Source organism: Xyrauchen texanus, chromosome 32, assembly GCF_025860055.1.
Source record: "Xyrauchen texanus isolate HMW12.3.18 chromosome 32, RBS_HiC_50CHRs, whole genome shotgun sequence".
NCBI lineage: Eukaryota > Metazoa > Chordata > Actinopteri > Cypriniformes > Catostomidae > Xyrauchen > Xyrauchen texanus.
In genome coordinates this window covers 26,087,380-26,113,947 of record NC_068307.1, presented here as the reverse complement: position 1 = coordinate 26,113,947, position 26,568 = coordinate 26,087,380, and the positions used below count along the sequence as shown (strand labels likewise).

Genomic DNA, 26,568 nt, shown 5'->3' with positions numbered 1-26,568 from the left:
CGTGGAGTCGAGGTGGACTCCAAAAAACGTTGTACCACTGTTCGTAATACTGGCATGTCTTCAGACAAAAACGTGGAAGACAGAACGACGTTGAAACAGTGTGGCCGGCGTGCAAATTGGATCGTCTAACCACGTTCACTCGTTTTTTGCACCCATTCTGAAATGGCCGTTATGGCTCGCCACGCATCCTCAAAATGGGACAGATGGCAATTTGGTTTTCTCACTGTATGATACGACCTAAAGCTCAGCAAACTTACTCACCGTGCTGCCAAAGAGGCCTGCTGGAGACACTGGAGCATACATATCTCTAGACAGACAGAGATGTTTTTTCCTGTCACTCATCTCCATGAGGGTCAGCCATATATGCCGCTCCAGAATGACCAAGTTGCCCATGGACATGACGATGGCCTGCACCGTGACTTTCATGGCACACAAAGTCTATAGCGGCCCGTAGCTCTTTGAAAGTCTCTGGATCAAAGCCTTGCTCATCCATTTGTCTGAGGAGCTTTGCTAGAAATACCTGGAGCACTGCCATTGCGTGGAGTGCAGATCCAGCTTGTCCTGCAGCCGAGTAGGCTTTTCCCACCAGTGTGGATGTCCGTCTACACAGCTTAGGATGAAGGATGTATAGCTGTGATTTCCACGCCCTGTTTCTCCACAGGGGGTAGTTGGCTATAGCCATTCTTTTCCCCATGGTCCACATTCATGAGAACGGCGCTACTGCACATGAGCGCTGAGAGTGGCACGTGCCAGGAAAAACGGGGCAGATCTGTGGGACACAGCCGCTTTACTGCATCCAGACTGCAAGAACCACTCATCAAGGCGAGACTGCCCAGGTTCCTCTGGGGGAGACAACACGATGATGAGTACTTCGACTGCCCATGCAAGGACGCAAAGCATCTCCCTATCAGTGGTACGTACACGGCCCTCACCACTTACCTGATGCAGCGAGAGACATGACATCATCATTATCATCCTTATCATCCCCAGCATCAGATCCATCAAACGAGACAAAGCCGCATGCTCCTTCAGAGGGCCAGAGTTCGTCTTGCACATAGCTTATTGGGAAACATGCGCTTCGTGGAGATTGAGGGGCTCGCGGGGCATGTACCGGCAAAAAATCCACCTCAAATTAATTATGCTCGACCTTACAGCCCCGCCGTGCCTCCTCGTGTGAATCCTCAGGTATCACAGAAGAGGTGGGTGGGAGGGCTCGAGAGGCTGAATCGTTCCTCAGAACGACGGCAATTCGTGAGCGAAGCTTCTTGAGACTCATGTCCTCACAGTGATGACAGTCTGTCTCCATGAGAGCTGACTCTGTGTGGGAGCGGCCCAGACAGAAAACGCAGCTCTCATACTGGAGATATCGACATAAAAACTACATATTTTTTTGAATTAACAAGATATTGTGTCATAAAAACAACATAATTTGTAGTAATAATAAGATATTATGTTAAAAAAACTACATCTTTTCTCATAATAACAAGATATTATGTCATAAAAATTACATATTTTCTTGTAATAATGAGATATTATGTAAAAAAAAGAAATATTTTCTCGTAATGAGATTGTCATAAAAATGATTTTTGTTCTCGTAATAACGATATAATGTAATGAAAATAAAAACAGTTCTCGTAATGAGATATATCATAAAAACAACATCTTTACTTGTAATGATGATGTGTCATAAAGATTACATCTTTTCTCAAAATAACGAGATATTAATTCATAAAAACGACATCTCTTGTAATGACGACATATTTTCTCATAACAAAGAGATATTTTGTCCAAAAAAATTACATGTTTTCTCATAATAATGAGATATTGTCATAAAAACTACATATTTTCTCATAATAACAAAGATATTATGTCATAACAACTACATATTATCTCATAATAACAAAGATATGTCATAAAAATTATCTGATACGTAGCTATAGTTACCGGTTATTGTCAGATGCTTGTTTAGACGGTAATATGACAATGTCATTTTTATGACAGAACTATTTCGTTTTTAATAGAAAAGATGTCATTTTTTGCTACATACAGTACTGTGAACATTTTTTAGGCACATGTGAAAAATTTTACATAGTGAGGATGTCTTCAAAAATAATGACATAAATAGTTTTAATTTATCACTTAATGCCATACAAAATCCAGAAAACATAAAAAAAGCAAAATTAATATTTGGTGTGACCACCTTAGCTTTGAAAACAGCACCAATTCTCCTAGGTACAACTGGACATTGGCAGATAGGATGTTCCAAGCTTCTTGGAGAATCCACAACAGTTCTTTTATCTATTAATTGCTTCTGTCTCTTTATGTAATCTCAGACTGACACAATGTTCAGTGGGGGGCTTTTTGGGGGGCATGATATCTGATGTAGGGCTCCCAGTTCTTCTTTTCTAATTTTTTCTATTTGCAAAAGGAATGTTTGGGAGTCTAACATTTATATTTCCTATTGACACACTAAAGTTGAAGACGTAAATAAACATATCTTAAGACAAATGCTTTCGTGAAACATCTTATATGCCTAAGAATTTTGCACAGTATTGTAACTATCTTGTTATTAAGAGAAAATATGTTGTTTTTATGACATAATTGAGTGAAAAAAATTATAAGTATGTGGCATGATTGGGCCACCGTAGGAAATAAAAAATGCTGCCTAGGTAAGAAGCTCACTTTGTTTTGAGATTCAAATTGTCGAATGCACCCATTATGTCCAAAAAAAGTTTATCTTTGTAGGCAGACAACATACTATGTTTAGAGATTTGAATGTGCAAATGTGTCTATGACAACCAAAAACACTATCTAGGTAGGCAATTCACTAGGTTTTGAGATTTCAATGCTTGAATACGCCAACAATGGGCAAAATGCTGTAAAGTTAGACAACTTAGTCTGCTTTGATATTCAAGTGTGTAAACACACCAATGATATCCAAAAATGCATTATCAGAACATGATTAAAACTATGTAATATTTTGAAGTCCTGAAAAAAACTGTGGTGTAGTGCTAAAATAAAACCTCTCAGCTCTAAATTTGTAATCATCACCGCAGACGTTAGCTTGCTTCATTGAATACTCTTCCTCTCTTTATTGTGTATCATATCGTTCTTGGCTAATGTAATTTGAGAGATGCTTGTTGAATCAAATTGAACCATCCTTATAGCATCAACGCAACTGCATGGTACTTTGAAGTAAAATAGAAAAACACAACTGAAGTACAGCTATGTGCCCTTTGTCTGATTGACATACTGTAATCTGCTTAAATTTTACACCTAGGTTGCACATGTAAGACGTTTATATTTTTTCTCGCTATTGTTGCGGGGCACACCTGCTTAAGGTCTCAGTGAGGGGCCGTCATACTGATTCTTACATTGAAATTCACTCCATATTGAGAAACTAAGAATAGATTCTTTCATTTACAGAAATAAACATTATACTGCAATCATGAAAGTGTGCAGATGGGTTTAATTAGCTAGCTGTTTATTGTACTGTATTATGTGTGTTCTGGCTCTAAAATGATCATAAAAACAGGATTTTTGGTTCTGCACTGGTCAAACTGATATGAATGTTATTGAAAGATTTAAGAAATTGTTAAAGGTAAAGTATGTGATTTCTGCGCTACAAGTGGCACCGAACAGAATTGCAAAAATAAAGTATGTTTTCAAACAACCTTTTCCAACACCAAGTGTCGTTTCTGACCATTTCGCTGTTGTTGACAAGGGGGAGGGGGTGATGTATTAGCGACTTGCGTGCCGATCTTGTTATTATGGTGGGTGGGTGTCCTCCACCTTGTAAATGCAGTGCCAATGTTCACTCTGGTTTTACTCCATTTTCTGTCTCTGTGTCTTTTAGCAAGTCTTCCAATTTTGGCTTTAACATCTGTAGGCAAAGCTAAATTTCTTTTTCTCTGTAAAACTGCCATGGTTCATATTCCCCTGGCTGAATAGCTAGTTCAAGTAGCCATGCCCCAAACTCACACTAGAGGTTGAGCTAGAAACAGACAGATGGAGCTTAGCGGGCCGCTCAAAATATAAATATCAATGTTTTGATAGTCATTACACAAGGTAGTTATAGAAGTCAATATATTGTGGCGTGAATAAACTGAACAGTATTTCAGTGTAAAAAACTGCATCTTTTACACTTTCCACCCACAATCCAGTTTAAACAGGCGCAATCTAAGGCTTAGGGGTTGTTTACTCAGGGCACATTATTGTATTACGTCTGCAATATTTGTTATAGCTTGTCTATGGACTGTGCGTTTTGTAAGATGCCATGTCTAGCTGTTTTTGAATGCAAGAACACACTCTGTGTGAACGGCTCCATACTCCATGCTGCCTGTTCGCAGTATAGCTTGGCAAGTTGCATTGCCTGCAGACTCACCAAAACATACATTTGGTATTTCGAGGATGAACTGCTTTGATAGTAAATTTTTTTTAATAAAAACGTGTAACCCCGTGTTAAATAGGGTTACTAAATAATAGCACTATGTTAGAGTGATTTGGTAACATAAGTGTAATATATGAGGGTTGTGGTTGAAAATAAATAAACTGTGATATAAATTGTAATTTGAGGGTGTACTTTGATAAACACCGTTATATAAGATATTTAGGGTAAAAGAACCGAGCGCTCCTGGGAAGGCTCGTTGAGGGAAACCCCAAAAATGTATATAGTTTGTGTGAAATGTACTGGTGCAAACATGTGGTAACTATCAGTTTTTATGTCCATCCTGATGTGATAGGCTAATTCCTTGTTCGTTTACGCCTTTTTTGATGCAAGGTAAATGTTATCCGTGCACTGACATGTCAATCAAGAGAGTGTGTGAAGCATTTATATAGAGAGACTAGAAGAGAAGAGAGATGAAAAAAAGAACGGAGATGAGCAGTTGTGAACAGGGATAAGTAGTAGGTAAATCGCTGTATTGTTTGTTTAAATTCAAAACGTGTCTGTGTTATATTGAGAAGAAATAACACTAAAGAGTTTTGTTTTGTTGAGTGAGCTGACTAAAACTCCTGAAGAGTTAATGTGTGATGGTTCACTGACGAAAATCATAAAGATGGTTTGCAGGTGAACATGTAGAGAGACTGTATACTAAGCACGAGTGTGTTTTAGTCATCGAGGGATTTATTCAGGCACCGTGGACGCATCCAGATAGCTCTTTGAGTCTCCGGACGCACTCAAAGGTCCTCTGGCTACGGGGGATTCTGACGGCAAAGAGGCCGAGAGACTGAATTTTATCGGCGCATGATTCATCGCAGTTCGCTGGAGAGGAGGCCTGTGAGCCGGTGCGAAAGCTGAAATCCAGTGAGAGCGTGATTATTGAACGTCGAGGAATTTCAGGTACTCAACATATTGTTTTGTTGGCTCTAAACGAGTGAAGAGGCCAATCTACAGTTCAAAGGCAACTCCGAACGCAAGCTGCAACACAGGCCTGCAACGGTGTGTGTGTGTGTGTGTGTGTGTGTTTGTGTGTGTGAGCGTGTATTTATCACTTTGTGGGGACCAAATGTCCCCATAAGGATAGTAAAACCCAAACTTTTTGACCTTGTGGGGACATTTTGTCGGTCCCCATGAGGAAAACAGCTTATAAATCATACTAAATTATGTTTTTTGAAAATGTAAAAATGCAGAAAGTTTTCTGTGAGGGTTAGGTTTAGGGGTAGGGTTAGGTTTAGGGGATAGAATATAAAGTTTGTACAGTATAAAAACCATTATGTCTATGGAAAGTCCCCATAAAACATGGAAACACAACATGTGTGTGTGTGTGTGTGTGTGTTTGTGTGTTTGTGTGAGTGTGGGCCCACTGTATGTACATTTGATGTATGTTTATTGCATATTTACCAGGATTTAAGTTTCTTTTTAACACCAAAATAGGTTTTTTTTGGTTAAGAGTATGTTCCAGTGAGTGTATGGAATGCCTAAAGGGTTGAAATACCATAAAAGATAATTGTTTTTTTTGCAAGTTAAATATATATTTATTTAGACTGTTTTTTTTATGTAAATAAATATAATTGTTTATTAAACCTTTTCAGTTCATGTGCATATGTCTGGGGAGTTAATAATTCTGAAATTGGGGTTATTAGTGTCACGGAGCACTCAGCTACGCATCCCTCTGGTTTCATCCGCTCCCTCTCTCCGGAGTTTTAGAACTGCACTTCCCATCTTTCCCTCTGGTCATTATCTATCTCCATCCCTGCCTGGTCTATCTGATTATCCTCATCACCGTCACCTGTTTATCATTATCTCCCCTATATCTGGACTGCCCCGTTCATTGTTACTTTGCGAAGTGTTGTTTTGCTCAGCGGACATTACCAAGCGTTATTCCCTGATTCCCGTTATTATCTGGACACTAGATCTCTGCCTGGACTCTAAACTCTGTGAACCTTTGCTGCCTGCCCTGACCCTTGCCTGTGTCTGATTACGAGTACTGGATTGTCCCTTTATCAGAGCCTGTTTCTGTTTATGTCTGCTTCTCTCTGTTTGATCACCTGTGTGAATAAACTACTGCAAATGGATCCAAACGCCTCTGCCTCTACACTACAGAACACTTCGCCATCACAGAATCCAGCAGATTTGTTCCGCCTAGCCCACAAGGTTTCTTCGCAAGCATCGGAGTTGGTTACACATCGTCAGCAGCTGGTTAAATTGACTACTCTCACTGAGGAACTGGTGAAATCTGTACAAGCACTCACCCCAGCGATCACGGCCGCTAATCAGGCTCCAGCACCCGCCGCACCTGCTCCTTCACAGCCTGTTGTGAGTACCTCTTCCAGCAATCCCAAAATGTCATTCCCCGAAAAATTCACTGGATCACCCATCACTTGTAAAGGTTTTCTGATGCAGTGTGAGATCTATTTTAACCAGTCACGGGAGCATGCCACCGACGACAGCCGTATCTCCTTTGTGTGTTCGCTCCTCACTGGAAAGGCGCTGGAGTGAGCTTCCTGTCCAGTGAGACCTCCTGGGAGACCCACATCCACAGATTCGATTGCGGTGAGTCCTCATGTTTCATCTCTAAACTCACTCATTTTGGAGATTTTGCTATATTCAAAGAGTGTCAAAACTAAAGCATTAATTGACTCAGGAGCGGCAGGGTGTTTTGTTGATCTTGCTTTTGCCAAAACTCATCGTCTTCCTCTCGTCTCTTGTGATCCCCGGATGGCAGTTGCAGCGTTGGATGGGCGCCCCCTGGGGACCGGCAGAGTGCAGTACACCACACAACCCCTTACGCTTAACATCGGCTCTCAGCACACCGAAACTATACATCTGTTTACCATTAATTCACCTCTTCATCCAGTAATACTAGGATTTCCCTGGTTGGAGAATCACAACCCCCAGATTTCCTGGTCAGAGAGGAGGATTTCCCAGTGGTCTCCCCGTTGTCAGAGGAACTGCGCACCCACTGTCCAAGGTCCTGAAGCATGCCTCGTTTCATCTACGGAATCAAATCTTCATAAGTTACTGGCAGTTTATCATGATTTAAGCCGGGCATTCAGCGAGAGAGAAGCTGATCAACTACCGTCACATCGAGCGGGCGACTGTGCCATTGAACGCCTACCTGGGGCTGTACCTCCTCGCGGGAGAGTTTACCCGTTATCTCAGCCTGAGACTGAGGCCATGCAAGCATATATCGACGAGCAACTATCCAAGGGCTTCATTACTTCCTCTACATCCCCTGCTTCAGCTGGATTCTTTTTCGTGAGAAAGAGGGACGGTGGCCTCCGGCCGTGCATTGACTTTCGGGGCCTGAATGAAGTGACCATTAAATATCGATATCCTCTGCCGTTAGTTCCTGCTGCCTTGGAGATGCTTCGCACAGCCCGGTACTTCACCAAGCTGGATCTACGGAATGCTTATAACCTGATACGCATACGCAAGGGTGACGAGTGGAAGACAGCATTTTCTACTACTACCGGCCACTATGAATATTGGGTTATGCCGTTCGGACTTTCCAATAGTCCCTCCGTGTTCCAGGCTTTTGTCAACGAGATATTCCGAGACCTGCTTAACCGAAACGTCATAGTTTACATGGATGACATCTTGATCTATTCTGAGACTCTCGAAGCGCACGTTAGGGATGTGCGAGCCGTCCTGAAACGCTTAAATGACAATCAGCTATACGCCAAGATTCAGAAATGTGAGTTTCATCAGACCCGAATCTCTTTCCTGGGCTACATTATCAGCGCCGAAGGGGTCTTTATGGAGGATAGCAAGGTCCAAGCTGTGGTCAATTGGCCACAACCCTCATCTGTGTAGGAGTTACAACGCTTTCTGGGGTTTGCCAACTTTTACCGCAGATTTTACGGAATTTCAGCATTATCGTGGCTCCCCTCACATCCCTTCTCCGGGGGGGGGGAGTTCAGGTGGTCTCCCGAGTGCACTTCAGCGTTTGAACGACTGAAAGAGAGATTCACCACAGCTCCCATTCTTCACCACCCTAATCCAGAGAGGGAGTTTATCGTGGAGGTGGATGCTTCTAACACAGGAGTGGGTGCCATTCTTTCACAAGGCCATGGCAACCCGGCCAAAATGTTCCCCTGTGCGTTTCATTCTCGCAAGCTCAATTCAGCAGAATGTAATTATGATGTGGGCGATCGTGAACTCCTGGCCATGAAGGCAGCCTTTGAAGAGTGGAGGCACTGGTTGGAGGGCGCGCGTCAGCCTTTCACTTTCCTCCCGGCCACAGGAATATGGAATACATCAGATCCGCCAAGCATTTGAATGCGCGTCAAGCTCGCTGGTCTCTGTTCTTTTCCAGATTTAACTTCAAGATCACTTACAGACAGGGGTCTAAGAACGGGAAGGCTGACGCTCTCTCTCGGCTGTCCCCATGAACCATCCAAACCTGAGTCTATTCTTCCCTCCACGCTAATTGTGGCACCCGTGCAATGGGATATAATTGCTGAGGTAACTGCTTCACAGCAAGATCACGCTGCGCCACCAGAATGCCCTGCAGATCGCCTCTATGTTCCTCTCGAGCTTCGCCATCGTGTCCTCCAATGGGTTCACAGCACTCCCAGTGCGGGACATCCTGGTATCACGGCTACCACTCAGCTCGTCTCAACCATTTCTGGTGGCCTACTTTGCAAGCCAACGTCATCACTCTCATCCACCAGTGTGTTATTTGCAATACCGTCAAATCCTCTCATCTCAAGGTCTATTACAACCTCTGCCCGTTCCTCAGCGCCCCTGGTCCCACATTGCCGTGGACTTCGTTACTGATCTGCCTCAGTCCCAGGGGTTCACTACCATTCTATCAGTAGCTGATCGCTTTTCCAAGTCATGCCGCTTTATTCCCATGGCTGGATTGCCTACCACCCTTCAAATAGCTGAGGATCTCGTGAATCATGTGTTTCGTCTCTTCGGACTTCCAGATGACATTGTCTCTGACCGCGGTCCCCAGTTCACATCTAGAGTCTGGAAAGAGCTCTGCACCAAACTAAACATCAACGTAAGCCTCACATCGGGTTACCACCCTCAGGCCAACGGTCAGGTGGATCGGCTCAACCAGGATCTCATCCGTTTTCTGCGCACCTATTGCCACCAGAATCAACACGACTGGAGTCGCTTCTTGGTCTGGGCAGAGTACGCCCAGAATTCTCTGTTGAAACCAGCTACAGGATTAACCCCATTTCAATGTGTTCTAGGCTTTCAACCTCCGCTCTTCCCATGGGCTGGAAAACCAACTGATCTCCCCGCAGTGGACGCGTGGCTATGGCGCAGCGAGGCTACCTGGGACTCCGCCCACGTCCACTTACAGCGCGCTATCCGCCACTATCAGCAGCACGCAGATCGGAGAAGGCGCAGCGGACCTCAATACAGGCCTGGCCAGTGGGTGTGGCTCTCCACCAGGAATCTCTGTCTTAAGCTTCCCTGCAGAAAACTTTCTCCTCGGTTCATCGGGCCATTCAAAATTCTCCGCCAGATCACTCCAGTCTCTTTTCGTTTGGATCTACCAGCTCATTACCGCATCTCACCCACTTTTCATGTGTCTCTTTTCAGACCCGCTACTACTCCCAGGAGAGAGGTGGTCCAGGAGGAGATCACCCCAGTGCAGGCTCCTCCCATTGAGGTCGGCGGTGCAGGGGCGTACCGGGTGCGAATGGTCCTGGATTCCAGACACCGCGGCGGGGTACTACAGTATCTCATTGACTGGGAGGGATACGGTCCCGAAGAACGCTCCTGGGTTAGGTCTCAGGATATTCTAGACCCCTCGTTACTCTCCACTTTCCATCAAGACCACCCAGATCGACCCGCACCAAGACCCCGTGTAAGACCCCGTCGTCGGTCAGGTCCTCGCTTCCGGAGCCGCTCACAGGGGGGGGGGGCTCTGTCACGGAGCACTCAGCTACGCATCCCTCTGGTTTCATCCGCTCCCTCTCTCCAGAGTTTTAGAACTGCACTTTCCATCTTTCCCTCTGGTCATTATCTATCTCCATCCCTGCCTGGTCTATCTGATTATCCTCATCACCGTCACCTGTTCATCATTATCTCCCCTATATCTGGACTGCCCCGTTCATTGTTACTTTGCGAAGTGTTGTTTTGCTCAGCAGACATTACCAAGCGTTATTCCCTGATTTCCGTTATTATCTGGACCCTAGATCTCTGCCTGGACTCTAAACTCTGTGAACCTTTGCTGCCTGCCCTGACCCTTGCCTGTGTCTGATTACGAGTACTGGATTGTCCCTTTATCAGAGCCTGTTTCTGTTTATGTCTGCTTCTTTCTGTTTGATCGCCTGTGTGAATAAACTACTGCAAATGGATCCAAACGCCTCTGCCTCTACACTACAATTAGAAGGTTATAGTCGAGAGGCTAAATTTAAAAGAACCTGGTGCTCCTTCCATCAAATAGGTTAGATGCAGGTACTTACCTAACGGGAAGGAAGCGTTACAAACGTATTATGTAAATTATGTACAGGTGATGGGGCATGATTAATTTCAATATTTTAAATGTACATTTATAATTTATCAAAATAAATTGTTTACAATTATGCTGTTTACAACTTGTTGCATTAACATGGAATGTTTATCTGCATTTTACAACAGCTTTGAATGCAGAGCTATCTATTGTATAATTCAAAATACAAAATTATAGAGTACTAAAGCAAAGTTTTGGCCCACGATGGAAATGGTTATGAAAATAATTAAACTGAGACACATTAATCAACATAACAAGCCACTATTTGTCTTTCATTTGACATAACAAATCTCATGCAATTCTCCAATTGCAGTATATTATTAGCCATGGGTTTAACATTGATGATTGCTTAAAAAGACCCCCTTTTAAACAAGGCTGAAATTCACAAAAACTTCTGATGTTTGAGAAAATCAGCTTTAACAAGTCTGAGAAACAATTTTCGACCTACATTGTATGATACACATAAAGCTTTGAATATAAATAGGCTGTGTTTTTCCTACCAAAGTGTGCATTGTAGTTTGGTCTAAATAACTGACTCAATGAAGAACAGTTGATGCAAAAACCACTCATTCAATCCCCTAATGCAGTGACTGAAAGACTGAGGGGAAATCATTCTGAGAAGCAAATCAATACGTATAATTGCAATATCTCCCTTGCCAATATTGTTTGGCGGGTTTTAATTAGAGGTCATTCATTTCTCACCAAACAATCGAAACATTGTAAAGAATACAGTAAGCTAGTTGTGTTTTCAAGGCTTCAAGGTTTTATTGAATGCTACCTCTGACTAAGAATGCATTACTTTGCACTTGTATAGTCTTTTATTTTGGAATTTTAAGAGCAATAAACATATATTGCAATGTTAAGGAATTCATTTTTTTTTTTCATTCAGATATGTAAATCAACATGTATAAATTGCTATTAGTCAATTAATGGGGAGATAATCGAATCACAATCGAATCGGCCTGGGAAAATGAATCGTTAGGTTAATCGATGCATCGAAACAATAATCGCTAGATTAATCGTTTAAAAGATAATCGTTTATCCCAGCCCTACTTGTCACTATCTTTAAAATAAATGCCACTTGGTTCGATATTTTGTCATTTAATGGCTAGTATACATTGCTAACATTTCACCGATTAGTACTTTAAATTTTTTATGGTCTGTCCCACAAGTAATCGAATAAAGGTAGGTGAACACATCTATGTCATGGATTGGAAAGAATTCACACTAAACATACAAAAAATAATGACTACACCCAAAAGTGCTTCATGAAACAGATTGTTTTAAGGATAGTTCTGACTCAACCACTTTCAAAACCATTTATACCAGCCTGGTCTCATGAACAACGTGACTGTGGCAACATTTTTGCAAAATGAAATTACGTGCTCATTATACATTCAGCTTCAGTATCCAAATGAAATGCACCAAAAGCAAGTGAAATGGTGTCGTAATCAGACAAGATTTTTCAGTTTAATATTAATCGTGGGTTTTTATGAGTAACATACCTCCGTAACCTAAAAATGTAACCTAAACCTACCTAATAGTGTTTTATAAAAGCAAATGAGAGGTGAACAAAACAGACAGCCTTACCCTAAACCTAACCAATACTGTTGTAAAATGAAATACAACATGAAAAGCAAATTTTCTGAAGCAAGCACATTATCTCCTGTTGCTTCTATGACACTTTCATCTTGTGTGTCAGCTTGCATGCTTGACTGGTCTCGAGACGCTGTCTTACGAGTCCAAAGTCCAACACCCTCAGACGAGCTACCGCAGATGTTAATCACATTGGAAAACGTGTGTAAATGTCGGCGGATCTGTAATACAAGTGTTAATATGTATAGTTTTTCAAATGAAATAACTATTTTGATATCATAAAATAGCATGGTGTGAGTAATAGAGCAATAAAAAAGTGTTTATAAAGTCTTAATCAGCTGTTGTAGTCATGATTTGTGTAAATGTAAATAAAACACACAGTTGCTGTAGCACCTCTAGTGTTCATTTTACCAGGAAACAGCAGCAAAACATAGAATTCTACACATAAAAGTCGGTTTGCTAAATTTTAGCTATAATAATGTTCGTTCAATGTAGGTTGGTTTATACACACGAATACAGTATAATACTGTGTCTGTAGTGGTGTTGATTTTGATCATGTTATTGACTTGAGTCTTTTGAATCCGTTCACCAAAAAGATTTATTCAGACTCGTTCATTGATTTATTCATAGACAATTTCAGAAAATTACAATTTTGTGCATGTAGATGGCACCAAATGACCAACTGGTCATTATTATCAAGCTATTCAAAAAGAAGACACATTATTGCCCTATAAAATAATTATGAATTTTTATTTCATCCTGCCCTTTTTCTTGTTGAAAGAGATTGCAAGGGCCTATTCGTTCAGTGAGTGAAACCAATGATTTACTCCTTCACTGCCTGCACTCAAATGCTATTGGCTCATGGTATAGTCAGTCAGTGGAGCAGAGGGGGGCGGGGCCAGGACGGAATATGGCACGACCAGTCCCCAATCGGCCTGATGAGGCGCGCGAGGGATAAAGGCGGCCAGTGACGATAGTTCGAGAGAGAGAGAATTACGGGCATGTCCGTCATGTGTGTTTATGTTTGTGTGTTTTGGTTTTGAGTTTCATTAAATTATCATTTATGTTGACAAGCCGGTTCTCGCCGCCTCCTTGCCCATCCTTTAACTGTGTTACATTGATGCCGAAGCCCGGGAAGGAGGAGGGATGCCCGTCGCAGAGTCCTCGACACTGCCGTCCACCCTGGGGAGCGCCGCTGCCATCTGACGGGTGACGGAGTAGACCGACCGCTCGGATGCGGGGAACTGCCGTCGTTCACGGGGCAAGTGGGGACTGGATACCCCAACTGCCTGGAGCGAGGGAGCCGCTGCCGGGGGAGGAGGAGTGCCCTGCCGTCCCCAGAGACGCGGAGGGGTCGAGGGAGACCGCCGTCTGCGAGGGGAGGAGGGAAGAAACGCCCCGACTGCCCGGAGCGGTAGGGCTGCTGCCAGGGGTGGAGGAGTGTCCCTATTTGCTGCCAGAAAAGCGGAGGGGCATTCTGCCCGCTGGGGGTCGAAGGTGTGACTCCGGTTCGCCTGGGGTTGGAGCGGCTGTCGTCCGCCTGAGTGTGGAGGAGTGTTCGAGGACCACGCGACGGTACATCAGAGAACCGGTGAGTGAGCTTTTTCTCTCTCTCCTCTCTCGCTCTCTCTGTCGCAACATGTTGGCCTTTTCCCTCACCTGTTTTTTTTTTTATTTGTTGTTGTTGTCTTCCCCTCCTGTCTCCTCCCAGGGCAAGGAAGGCGGGGATGACCACGCGGGACACAAGATACACCCCGCCCCAAGGATGGGGGGGTGTACGTCATGCCGGTGGCACCCCGGCCTGAGGTAACGCCGGGAGGAGTGTGGAGCGGAGGGATATGGCGCGCCCGGTCCCCAATCGGCCTGATGAGGCGCGCGACGGATAAAGGCGGCCGGTGACGATGGTTCGAGAGAGAGAGAATTACGGGCATGTGTGTTTATGTTTGTGTGTTTTGGTTTTGAGTTTCATTAAATTATAATTTATGTTGCCAAGCCGGTTCTCGCCTCCTCCTTGCTCATCCTTTAACTGTGTTACACAGTCTTAACAGGTATGAAACGCAATCGAGCTCATTGATTTCGAAAGGGAGAGATGTCAGTGGACAAGAGTCAGTGTATGGAGGTGAATGAGAACGATTCGTTCACTAAACGATTTGTTCACAAAGAATGATTTGTTCACAAATTAAACACCACTAGCCTACAGTAGAAGAGTTCAACGCTGCATCACTTCCCATCATGTCGTATCGGCTTAAGGTTGTTTACACTGCAAGCATTGAAATGGTCGAAAGGTCTCATGTCCAAATGTCATAACATCATGTCTCACATTCGGTCATGAAACGCAATGAGAACCAATAAGGTTTGATGTTATCGACATAGCCACCATATTGAATTTAAGTGGTTTATTAATTATTTGATTGGAGTTTGAAATATGACTTAAATTTTCCTCTGTCATCACACAAAGCGATTGTATCACTTCAGAGGACTTGAAATATATAGTGCATTATTCCAAGTTATTGTGACAAATAATATCACTATTCACTGCCATAACGGTATTATAAACCCTACGAAGACTTTTTTGAATTATGTGTTTGTAAAGGTATTCAAAGGAAAGCAGGAGGCGAGAACCGGCTTTTCAATATAAATAATGGTTTAATGGTAAACTTAAAGGAAGACACAAACACACATAAGACGGACATGTACGTAAACGATCTCTCTCTCGCACGGCCCTCTGCAGTCAGCCTTTAAACCACAATTATATCTAAACATTATATCTAAACAAGATATAATTAATATATCAAACAATAAATCGAAATGATAGAGAATAGGGATATTAAATATCCCTAATAAGGATATTACAGTCCTATGAAAAACTATTTGCCACATTTCTTTTATTTTTGTGTATTTTAATAACACTAATAATGAAATTAAATTGTTTAAGATCTTCAAACGAAATATAACATAAAACAAAGGCAACCTGAGTAAATACAAAATACAGTTTTGAAATCTTTTTTTTTTTTTTTTTTTTTTAATTGAAGCAAAAAAGTTATCCAACTCCTATATCACCCATGTGAAAAACTAACTGACCCCTTAAAACTTAATAGCTGGTTGTGCCACCTTTAGCAGCAAAAACTGCAACCAAACGCTTCTGATAACTGGAGATCAGTCTTTCACAATGCTTTGATGGAATTTTGGCCAACTCTTCTTTGCAGAACAGCTTTAGTTCAGCCACATTGGAGGGTTTTTTCGAGCATGAATTGCCCATTTAAGGTCCTGCCACAGCATCTCAATTGGTTTCTCAAGTTGACTCTGACTAGGCCACTCCAAAACTTAAATTTTACTTCTTTTGAGCCATTAGGAGGTGGACTTACTCCTATGCTTTGGTTCATTGTCTTGTTGCATAATCCAGTTGCGCTTGAGATTCAACTTACAGACTAATGACCGGACGTTCTCCTTTAGGATTTTCTGGTAGAGAGCAGAATTCATGTTTCCCTCAATAATTGCAAGTCACCCTGGCCATGAAGCAGCAAAGTATCCCGACACCATCACACTACCACCACCATGCTTGACCGTAGTTATGATGTTCTTTTTGTGGAATTCTGTGTTTGACTTACGCCAGATGTAACAGGACCCCAGTCTTCCAAACAGTTCCACTTTCAACTCATCAGTCTCATCAGTACATTCTCCCAAAATGAGGATCATCAAGGTGTGTTTTGGCAAAATTCAGATGAACCTTAATGTTCTTCTGGGTTAGCAGTGGTTTTTGCTTCGCCACTCTTCTATGGATGCCATTTTTGGTCAGTATTTTTCTGATAGTGGAGTCATGAACAGTGACCTTTATTGATGCTAGAGAGGCCTGCAGTTCCTTAGATGTTGTCTTTGGCTTATTTGTGACTTCCTGGATGAGTCGTTGCTGTGGTCTTGGAGGAATTTTAGAAGGTCGGCCACTTCTGGAAGGTTCACTACTGTGACAAGTTTTCTCTGTTTGGATATAATGACTCCCACTGTGATTCTTTGGAGTCCCAGAGCCTTTGAAATAGCTTTGTAACCCTTCCCAGACTGACGTATTTAAATTACCTTTCCCTCATCATTTTGAGAATTTCATTAGACCTTGTCATAGTGTGCTACTGGGTGAGACATTTTAGCCAACTTCATGCTGCTGAAAAAGTTATATTTAGGCATTGATTTGATTCAACAGGTCTGGCAGTAATCAGGCATTAGTGTGTCTAGTCCAGCTGAATCCCATTATGAATGCAGTTTCATAGATTTGGGGATTTAATGAATGATTACTTTTTCACACAGGCCCAGTTGGTATTGGATAACTTTTTTGCTTTAATAAATAACATTATCATTTAAAAAGTGTATTTTGTGTTTACTCAGATTGCCTTTGTTTTAAGTTAGATTTTGTTTGAATTTTTGAATCAATTTAGTATGAGATATAGACAAAAAGAGAAGAAATCAGGATGGGGCAAAAACTTTTTCACAGCTCTGTAAATATGACATCAAAATCACATCAGAGGCCACCAATTAATTAGAATCTAAACACAAAAGAAAAGTTGCCTTTTATAAATGTTTAAGTAAGGTTTCAGTCCACAGTGTAGATGCGGTTCTTACCCTAGTTCCTAAAGCTTGTGCTGCCATTATTTGGACAATGTGTCATTGCTCGTTTATTATGATAGCTTGTGATATATTAATCTAATAGCTGACAAAAGGGGTTTTAGTAGGACAAAAATTTATTTTAAAGGAAAGGTTCACCCAAAATTGAAAATCCTCTCATTATTTACTCATGCTCATTTTGTTACAATGATTCATATGATGTTATTTTTTCTGTGAAACACAAAATACATTTTGCAGAATCTTTACATAGCTCTTTACATAACAATGACATCCTGTCAATGATAGACTGTTTTGAAGACAATGAAGTTGATTTTACAATGAGCTCCCAGTTTTTATTTTTTTTACATACTGTTACAATCACATTTAGTGTTTAGCGAAATACTTATCGTGTAATTTTTTTATTTATTTTTTCGGTTGATTATTTTGGCTAAATGGTACAAATGAACAGCATAATGACAGTATAAATAATATTAAAGAAAAGCACAGTTTTCTTTCTTATGTTTACATTTTTCCAATTGAGGATATTGGGTGTGGGACACAAGGCCTTGTTCCTTTTTAAAAAGCCAGTAGCCCTTACAGTAGCCCAACATGAACAATAATTTCCGTCGTGCTATTGCTAGTCAGAGGCAGGTGGCATTAGGTGGGGGACATTCTCATTCTAGAGAGCTTATGATTATGAATGATGATTTTTCAATAGTTTCCGCAGAAGAAATAATAAAACAGTAAATTATAAAATGTGTGTATATGATAAAAGTTCATTTTGTCAACTTTTAAGAGTACACTAATATAGGATATCTGAAAGCTAACAGACATGGACTAAAATCTACAAAACTCTTTATTTCATGGGGCCTTTAAATATACCCTCAACACAAAACTTTATATGCTGTAATATCAGTAAAATGGAAGAGGTGCAAGCAATGTATTTTAAAGAAGGTCTTCTCAATTTCAATTTAGGATTGAAATAAGAGTTTAATTCTTAAGACAGCAATAATACTGCATTCCATTCAATGTTGGATAATATTCCTACTTGATATCTCTGACTTCCAGACATAAAGATATTCTGTTTTATGACGCTCAGAAGATTATGCACAAAGCAAAAAAAAAAAAAAAAGTTTTGCCGTTGTTTGCAATTTTTATTATTTTGAAATAGGTTAGGTATTGAACTTTAAAATCAATAAAGAGTGAATATCTTTAAATATGATATAAGAGAAGGTGTGGTCTTAACCTATGACAGGTGCTTTTTTCTGTCATCCTGACACAAATTTTCAAGGAGCAGAATAACGAAGTTGCATGTGCCGGCACCTCTGAAACGTTTATGTTCAATGTGCGTTTATTATGGACAGGTGGACACGGGACACGGGTGGAACATTCATCCAACATCAGAACTATCAAAATTAACGATTACAAATAAAAAACTGTATTTACATTTATTTTTGATAAAGTGTGCAGATACAAACAGCTACGCATTGGGTGTTGATTTACAGAAATCAAATGCCCTGTGTGTATTTGTGCATTGTATTGTGAGCTTTTAAAACAGTGTATCGATTTTGGTACATGCACACATGGCTAGATGATACTTAAAATAATTATTATAATATATAATTATTTTATGATTTATTAAAAGTAATTATATATTTAATAGAAAATAGAGCTCTTAAGTGCTTCTTAAGATTGGATGTGGAGTCCATTTCAATGGATAAAGGGTTTTTAAAGCAAAGATAACATTTCACAATTATATTTGTCCCCCGTTTCTCTTTGAACATCTAACATTTTGAAAGTGGCAATACAGCCTGAAATCTCATATGTTTTTTTCTTGGCTGTAGCTAATGATGTGAAAGGTGGAAATGATTTTTGGGGCCCACAGGTCCAGAACATTTTTTAAACTGTATCTTTTAATATAAAAGAAGCCTAGACCAATATACAGTCAGGGGGGTAAAATACCTTGCTATGGCCCTGGTTCTTTTCTCATGACATAATGATATTTGGTCATGAGATGTGCAAGAACCAGAGAGGTTTGAAGGTATTTCAGTCTGTTCATCATACAAAGTAATTGTGTGCCTTCAGAAGACTTGGAATATGACACGCAAATCACTTGGACTACTTTTAGGACACTTTTGGAACCTTGAGCTTTAACATGAACATAAATTATCCTCAGTAAAACGAAATTCATATAGGTTTGAACCACATGAGGGTGAGTAAATAAAGATGGAATTTTCATTTGTGAGTGAACTTCTTTAAAAATATGTTACATTAGTGTCATCACATATTAGTTTAGGATGAATGAATGATTTTATTAACCCTTTGTAATGGGTAAAGTCTCTGCTAAAGGGAAAGGAGGCAGCGGGAACCGGCTGAGCAGTCAATGTAAACTTAGAATGGTATAAAGAAACTGAAACATAACATAGAATGCGCACACACACACATACACTCACCTAAAGGATTATTAGGAACACCTGTTCAATTTCTCATTAATGCAATTATCTAATCAACCAATCACATGGCAGTTGCTTCAATGCATTTAGGGGTGTGGTCCTGGTCAAGACAATCTCCTGAACTCCAAACTGAATGTCAGAATGGGAAAGAAAGGTGATTTAAGCAATTCTGAGTGTGGCATGGTTGTTGGTGCCAGACGGGCCGGTCTGAGTATTTCACAATCTGCTCAGTTACTGGGATTTTCACGCACAACCATTTCTAGGGTTTACAAAGAATGGTGTGAAAAGGGAAAAACATCCAGTATGCGGCAGTCCTGTGGGTGAAAATGCCTTGTTGATGCTAGATTTCAGAGGAGAATGGGCCAACTGATTCAAGCTGATAGAAGTGCAACTTTGCCTGAAATAACCACTCGTTACAACCGAGGTATGCAGCAAAGCATTTGTGAAGCCACAACATGCACAGCCTTGAGGCAGATGGGCTACAACAGCAGAAGAGCCCACCGGGTACCACTCATCTCCACTGCAAATAGGAAAAAGAGGCTACAATTTGCAAGAGCTCACCAAAATTGGACAGTTGAAGACTGGAAAAATGTTGCCTGGTCTGATGAGTCTCGATTTCTGTTGAGACATTCAGATGGTAGAGTCAGAATTTGGTGTAAACAGAATGAGAACATGGATCCATCATGCCTTGTTACCACTGTGCAGGCTGGTGGTGGTGGTGTAATGGTGTGGGGGATGTTTTCTTGGCACACTTTAGGCCCCTTAGTGCCAATTGGGCATTGTTTAAATGCCACGGCCTACCTGAGCATTGTTTCTGACCATGTCCATCCCTTTATGGCCACCATGTACCCATCCTCTGATGGCTACTTCCAGCAGGATAATGCACCATGTCACAAAGCTAGAATCATTTCAAATTGGTTTCTTGAACATGACAATGAGTTCACTGTACTAAAATGGCCCCCACAGTCACCAGATCTCAACCCAATAGAGCATCTTTGGGATGTGGTGGAATGGGAGCTTCGTGCCCTGGATGTGCATCCCACAAATCTCCATCAACTGCAAGATGCTATCCTATCAATATGGGCCAACATTTCTAAAGAATGCTTTCAGCACCTTGTTGAATCAATGCCACGTAGAATTAAGGCAGTTCTGAAGGCGAAAGGGGGTCAAACACAGTATTAGTATGGTGTTTCTAATAATCCTTTAGGTGAGTGTACGTCTCTCTCTTTCAAACTGGTGCCACCGGCTCGTCTTTATCCACGTCCCGGCTGATTAGAACAATTCAGCGCCAGGCGTGCATCCTCAGTCTTTTATCCTTGTTTTATTCAGGTTCTGGGGCTTTTGTAGAGTAGTGGTTAGATGGATCGATCAGAAGTCTGCATTTTTTCCACTTTTCTTGGTGCAAAGGATAAAATGGGACGTTTACACGTTTAAAAGAATATCAGAGGAATTTATGATTCTTACCAGGAATATACTTTAATGTCTGTTGTTGTTTATGTTTGAGGACTTGCTGTTGTCACTGCATAATTAACAAGGTATATCTGTGCACATTTTGGGGATTGTTTGGGGGTGTTATTAATTAACATTTAAAAGTTATTGGCAGTTATAGTTATGTTAGAGTGGTGTTTCTTTGAGTTAGGTGTGAAACTGTTTGTTGTAATGATGAGTAAAACAATGCTTATCATAACTCGGATTCAAATGAATCAATTGTTTTGGCAAATAAATCTGTTTTTGCAATATTGCTATATGCTGGCAAAAGTAGTTGGTGAAATCACATTACTTAACCAGTGTGATATACGCTTAAAAGCATTAGAATCAAAACAATGATTTATGAAGCATGTTCTTAAGTGCTCATCACTTGTTAAAATGTTCTATTGCCTGACCTTATTATTGCTTACAGGGTTTTTAAAATCAAATTTTAGACTTTTTAATACCTTTTTCAAGACCTGAAGAAATAAAATGAACACCGTATCCAGATACCAAAACAAAACAATCTCAAAATAAATCATGTATCAAAGAGTCTTACTTCAACAGACAGGAGCACACATTTAACGTGTCCTTAACATTTGATTCATAGCCTGGAAGTTTTAACTTTAAAGGCACTTTAACTTTGAAATACATTGGGGACTCTAATTTGGAAATGCTTGCGCTTCACTGTTTCCAGCTGATCATTTAAACAAATAAGGGATATAAAATGTGCAATAATAATACAACTGCATAAATACATGATAACTCCTACATTAATCTACAATATAATATATAAACAATTAAAAGTAAACATTGTCATATTTTATCAACAGTACATCATCATCATCAATAGTTGACCTTTAGTGATAGCTTATCATAAATTTCCAATATGGCTCAATGATTATGAAGTAAGGTGACCAGATTTCTGACATGAAAAATGGGGACATTTCAAGTTCAGTGTTCAATAGGTCATTGAAATTTCATGTTAAATGGGGACAAATCAGATTTTATGTATTTTGACCATGGTGAATGTGGTAATGTGATGAAATGTGCACTGTAAGACATTATTTTGGTTAAACTTAAAAAGTAACCTGGTTGCCTTAAGATTTTGAGTTTAAAATTTTATTTAAAATAAATTTTTATAATTAAATTAATAAATAATTTGAATAAAAAGGTTTTTTACATGATATCAGTGCATTGCCATTGTGCCATTATAAAAATAAAAATAAATAAAAATACAGAGTATTATGTTATGTGAACAAATTAGTAAATCTAAGTTGAACTGGCAAAATGTGGTATATCATGCTCTATAGAAATTTGATAATTTTTAGTGCTCTTCTGTTTCATCTTCAATTTTCTATGCTATGACATTGTGGCATAAAAGTGAACTAAACAAACATGTATAAACAATGAGGTACTCCACAGCACAGGGATACTGCCCTTTGAGCATCTTCATCATTTCATTGAATACGGTAAAGAATGTAAACATTTAGCATCTAAAACATATTTTATCATAAGATACAAAGATATTCAATACTGTATAATAATGATAATAATAATTAGTATAATGCTATTTTACCTAACTGATTGCGTATCTCATATGGACCTGCATTTCTTCATTTCTACCTTTTATTTTGATCAAGTCTTATGTATAATGGTGCTCCTTTTCACTCATTTGTTTCATTTTATTATACAATTGTATTTTTCCGTGTTATTAATATCATGTTCTTATTTTATATTTATTTTGGGTATATGTTAATACAACAAATGTAGTCCTTTAGTCAGTGTGTGAATATAGTGCGAGAAGGAGGGAAAGAGGATGGTGGGCTGATAGCGCTGATATACACAATACACACTGATTAAAGATTTTTATTTAATTTATAAAATCATTGATTTTATTTGTTCATCTGTCTGGATTAATTTGACTACTTTTCACCAGTATATAATTTTTTGTGTGGTCTGTGTGGGAATTCCTGCATTATGAAGGCCAAACTTTCAGGAATGTTTTACACTGTGCAATACAATCTCATGCCAAATTCAGAACCGGTTATAAAATACATAACAACATATGATGTGCCTTACTTTGAAGCTTATAACAATGATCATAATTCTCTTCAATTGCAACCAAGTAATAAGTAATGGAAGATAAATGAATTGAAGCTGCTACAGCCCCCTATGTTGGTCAAAATAAACAGCACACAGTAGGCTTTGCTGCTCAGGTTTTCTTGCATAGTAATATTTCACTATGAACACTGTCTTGAACACTCTGGAAAAATGGGGATATTTCCGGGGACATCTCCAGTCGGGGACAGGCCACCAAAAACTAGCACTGTCCCCGGTAAACGGGGACGTCTGGTCACCTTATTATGAACTGCTCCGCAACAGCTGAAAACACTCACAATCCGCCCTTTCATTTTGAAGGATGCAGCGCATGCATTTATTTACTTAAAACATATACTTTTGAAGTTTGATAATCACATTCATATTACGATTCACAACTTTTCATCCCCAAATTTAAGACCTATTTGAATAAAAAATAACACTTTTGTTGTATCAACTAAGTTATTTAATTTTTTTTTATTACATTAAATTTGGGAAAACTGAATTTAAGACATCTTAAGGCTTTTTATGGATCCACAGGGACCCTGTGCTTAAGGGAGACATCAGTTTGATAATTATTTTCTATCAAGAATAGGAAAGCTATGAATCAAAGCAGCTAGTAGTCACTCCTTTTCAGTCAATTCCCATGCTATACTACTAAACTCAGCAAAAAAAGAAATGTCCCTTTTTCAGGACACAGTATTTAAAGATAATTTAGTAAAAATCCAAATAACTTTACAGATCTTTACTGTAAAGGGTTTAAACAATGTTTTCCATGCTTTTTCAAAGAAACATAAACAATTAATGAACATGCACCTTTGGAACGGTCATTAAGAAACAAACAGCTTACAGACGTAGGCAATTAAGGTCCCAGTTATAAAACATTTGGACACTAAAGAGACCTCTCTACACCAAAAGAAAGATGCCCAGGGTCCCTGCTAATCTGTGTGAATGTGCTTTAGGCATGCTGCATGGAAGCATAAGGACTGCAGATGTGGCCAGGGCAATAAATTGCAATGTCCGTACTGTGAGACGCCTAAGACAGTGCTACAGGGAGAGAGGAAGGACAGCTGATCATCCTCGCAGTGGCAGACCACATGTAATAACACCTGCACAGGATCAGTACATCGGAATGTCACACCTGTGGAACAGGTACAGGACGGCAACAACAACTGCCCGAGTTACACCAGGAATGAACAATCCCTCCATCAGTGCTCAGACTGTGTGCAATAGGCTGAGAGAGGCTGGACTGAGGGCTTGTAGGCCTGTTGTAATGCAGGTCTTTACCAGACATCACCGGCAACAACGTCGCCTATGGGCACCAACCCACCTTCGCTGGACCAGACTGGACTGGACTGGCAAAAAGTGCTCTTCACTGATGATTTTTTGTCTAACTAGTGGTGACGGTCAGACTTGTGTTTATCGTCGAAGGAATGAGCGTTACACCGAGGCCTGTACTCTGGAGCGGGATCGATTTGGAGGTGGGCGGTCCGTCATGGTCCGGGGCGGTGTGTCGTAGCATCATCGGACTGAGCTTGTTGTCACTGCAGGCAATCTAAGCGCTGTGCGTTAAAGGGAAGACATCCTCCTCCCTCATGTGGTAACCTTCTTGCAGGCTCATCCTGACATGACCCTCCAGCATGACAATGCTACCAGCCATACTGCTTGTTCTGTGAGTGATTTCTGTCACTGCAGGCAATCTAAACGCTGTGTGTTACAGGGAAGACATCCTCCTCCCTCATGTGGTAACCTTCCTGCAGGCTCATCCTGACATGACCCTTTAGCATGACAATGCCACCAGCCATACTGCTTGTTCTGTGAGTGATTTCCTGCAAGACAGGAAGGTCAGTGTTCTGCCATGGCCAGTGAAGATCATTCAGGATCATGAGGATCATTGTGCACGTCTGGGATTTTTTGGATCAGAGGGTGAGGGCTGGGGCCCTCTGTTCAGGGACCATTTCTGTTATCACATGTCTGTGAAACTTGTTCTGTCTTAGTTGTTGAATCTTTTTATGTTCATACAAATATTTACACATGTTAAGTTTGCTGAAAATAAAAGCAGTTGAAAGTGAGAGTTTCTTTTTTTGCTGAGTTTAGTAACGTGTGCGCCAGAAGTGCGCATATTTTCATGTCAGCCGAAGTCCCATTTAAATGTGGGAGGGGGGCATGGCCACCCCCAGCACTCATGGTTCAAGCGCCCCTGTCCTCACACTAAACAAAGTGAAAAAACTTGGATGCCTAAAGTTCACTGATATTGTTTAAAAATATTTCAACCCAAAAAACGTAATATTATGTCTAAACAAGATGTAATAAATCAATGAAACATTGAAATGAGGCCACCAAAAATTCCAGTCAGAACACCAAATAAATACATACAGCACACGACTGATCACGAGTTGTGAGCTCAATGACATCAACATTAAATAAAGTGACAGTCCTTCATCTCCCACCCATCATCAGTGGCTTTCACCTCATCACAATAATATTAGATAATAGATTTTACGGCATTATCCGTGGGATATAATCATCGTCCTGTTTCGTCGAAGTTTCGTTCACCGAAACATGTTTGCGCATCCCACCAATCAACCAACATGATTTAGCTTTTCCACAATTACCAAAAAACAATCGATAAACACAGCCTCTGTAGTATAACAAAAACGATCTATAAATATTACCATGGTAATATAATGGGGCTGCACCGCACATATTGCACTTGTGTTGCTGATATGTTTGATTTAATTTCAGCTGTCGCAACTTGAGTATAGTTAGGCTATTGGAGCATTTTCTGTTCACTTACTGTTTTCTACCCCTTCGTGCGGCAATGAGAAATAAGAAGACAAAGTGGGAATGGTCAGGGTATATTCAGGCAGGCTTTAAGGGTTTGCATTCTTCTGTTATTGCTCTCAATTAGCTGCGATGCTCGACCACCTTGCGCTCTCTCATCATAACATCAATGCTGTCAATCTTACATATATTAGATTACAGTCAGAATAACGCTTTGAGTTCGGTAAACATACAAACGTACCTTGTTTTGTCCTTGTGCGTGTAGTGCTCCGGTGCTTTGAGTTTGCAGGAGATCCAGGGGGGGCTGAGTAGATTGAAGTGACTAAGATTTTTCCATTACGTCTCTTATGTATCCCTGAGGGGGAAAGCAGAAAGCAGCTCACACTACAACACATGGCGAAGTTTTCATTCATTCACAGAGAAATGCCCTTCATGTAAAACCAGCAGAGTGCGAATAATTACCACACGCACCCACAACCACCCCAAAACAAAGCTAAAACAAAGTTTGGGATAACTTAAAACGTACTAAATATGTTACATTTACATAATACACTTTTTTTTGTCACATTTTGACAAACGACGTCTGACACCAATTTGCTAAGCAGTCGCTGTTGCGTACCACAGTATCGGCGCTAAACATTAAGTGCCATTATGTTTGA

General features: G+C 40.5%; 1 protein-coding gene across 8 annotated transcripts in view; it reads right to left on the bottom strand.

Moving 5' to 3' along the window:
* The window catches only part of LOC127625692 (plasma membrane calcium-transporting ATPase 2), a 401,637-nt gene extending 375,371 nt beyond the window's left edge, over window positions 1–26,266 (bottom strand). For 6 of the 8 annotated variants that reach the window (XM_052101030.1, XM_052101033.1, XM_052101034.1 and 3 more), the window contains exon 1: window positions 26,151–26,266. The gene's annotated coding sequence lies outside the window, so the exon portion shown is untranslated. Of the gene's footprint in view, window positions 1–25,922; window positions 25,935–26,150 lie in introns of all 8 variants that reach the window. The other 2 variants (XM_052101032.1, XM_052101031.1) reach the window with 2 other exon arrangements.
* Between the last annotated feature and the right edge of the window lie 302 nt (window positions 26,267–26,568).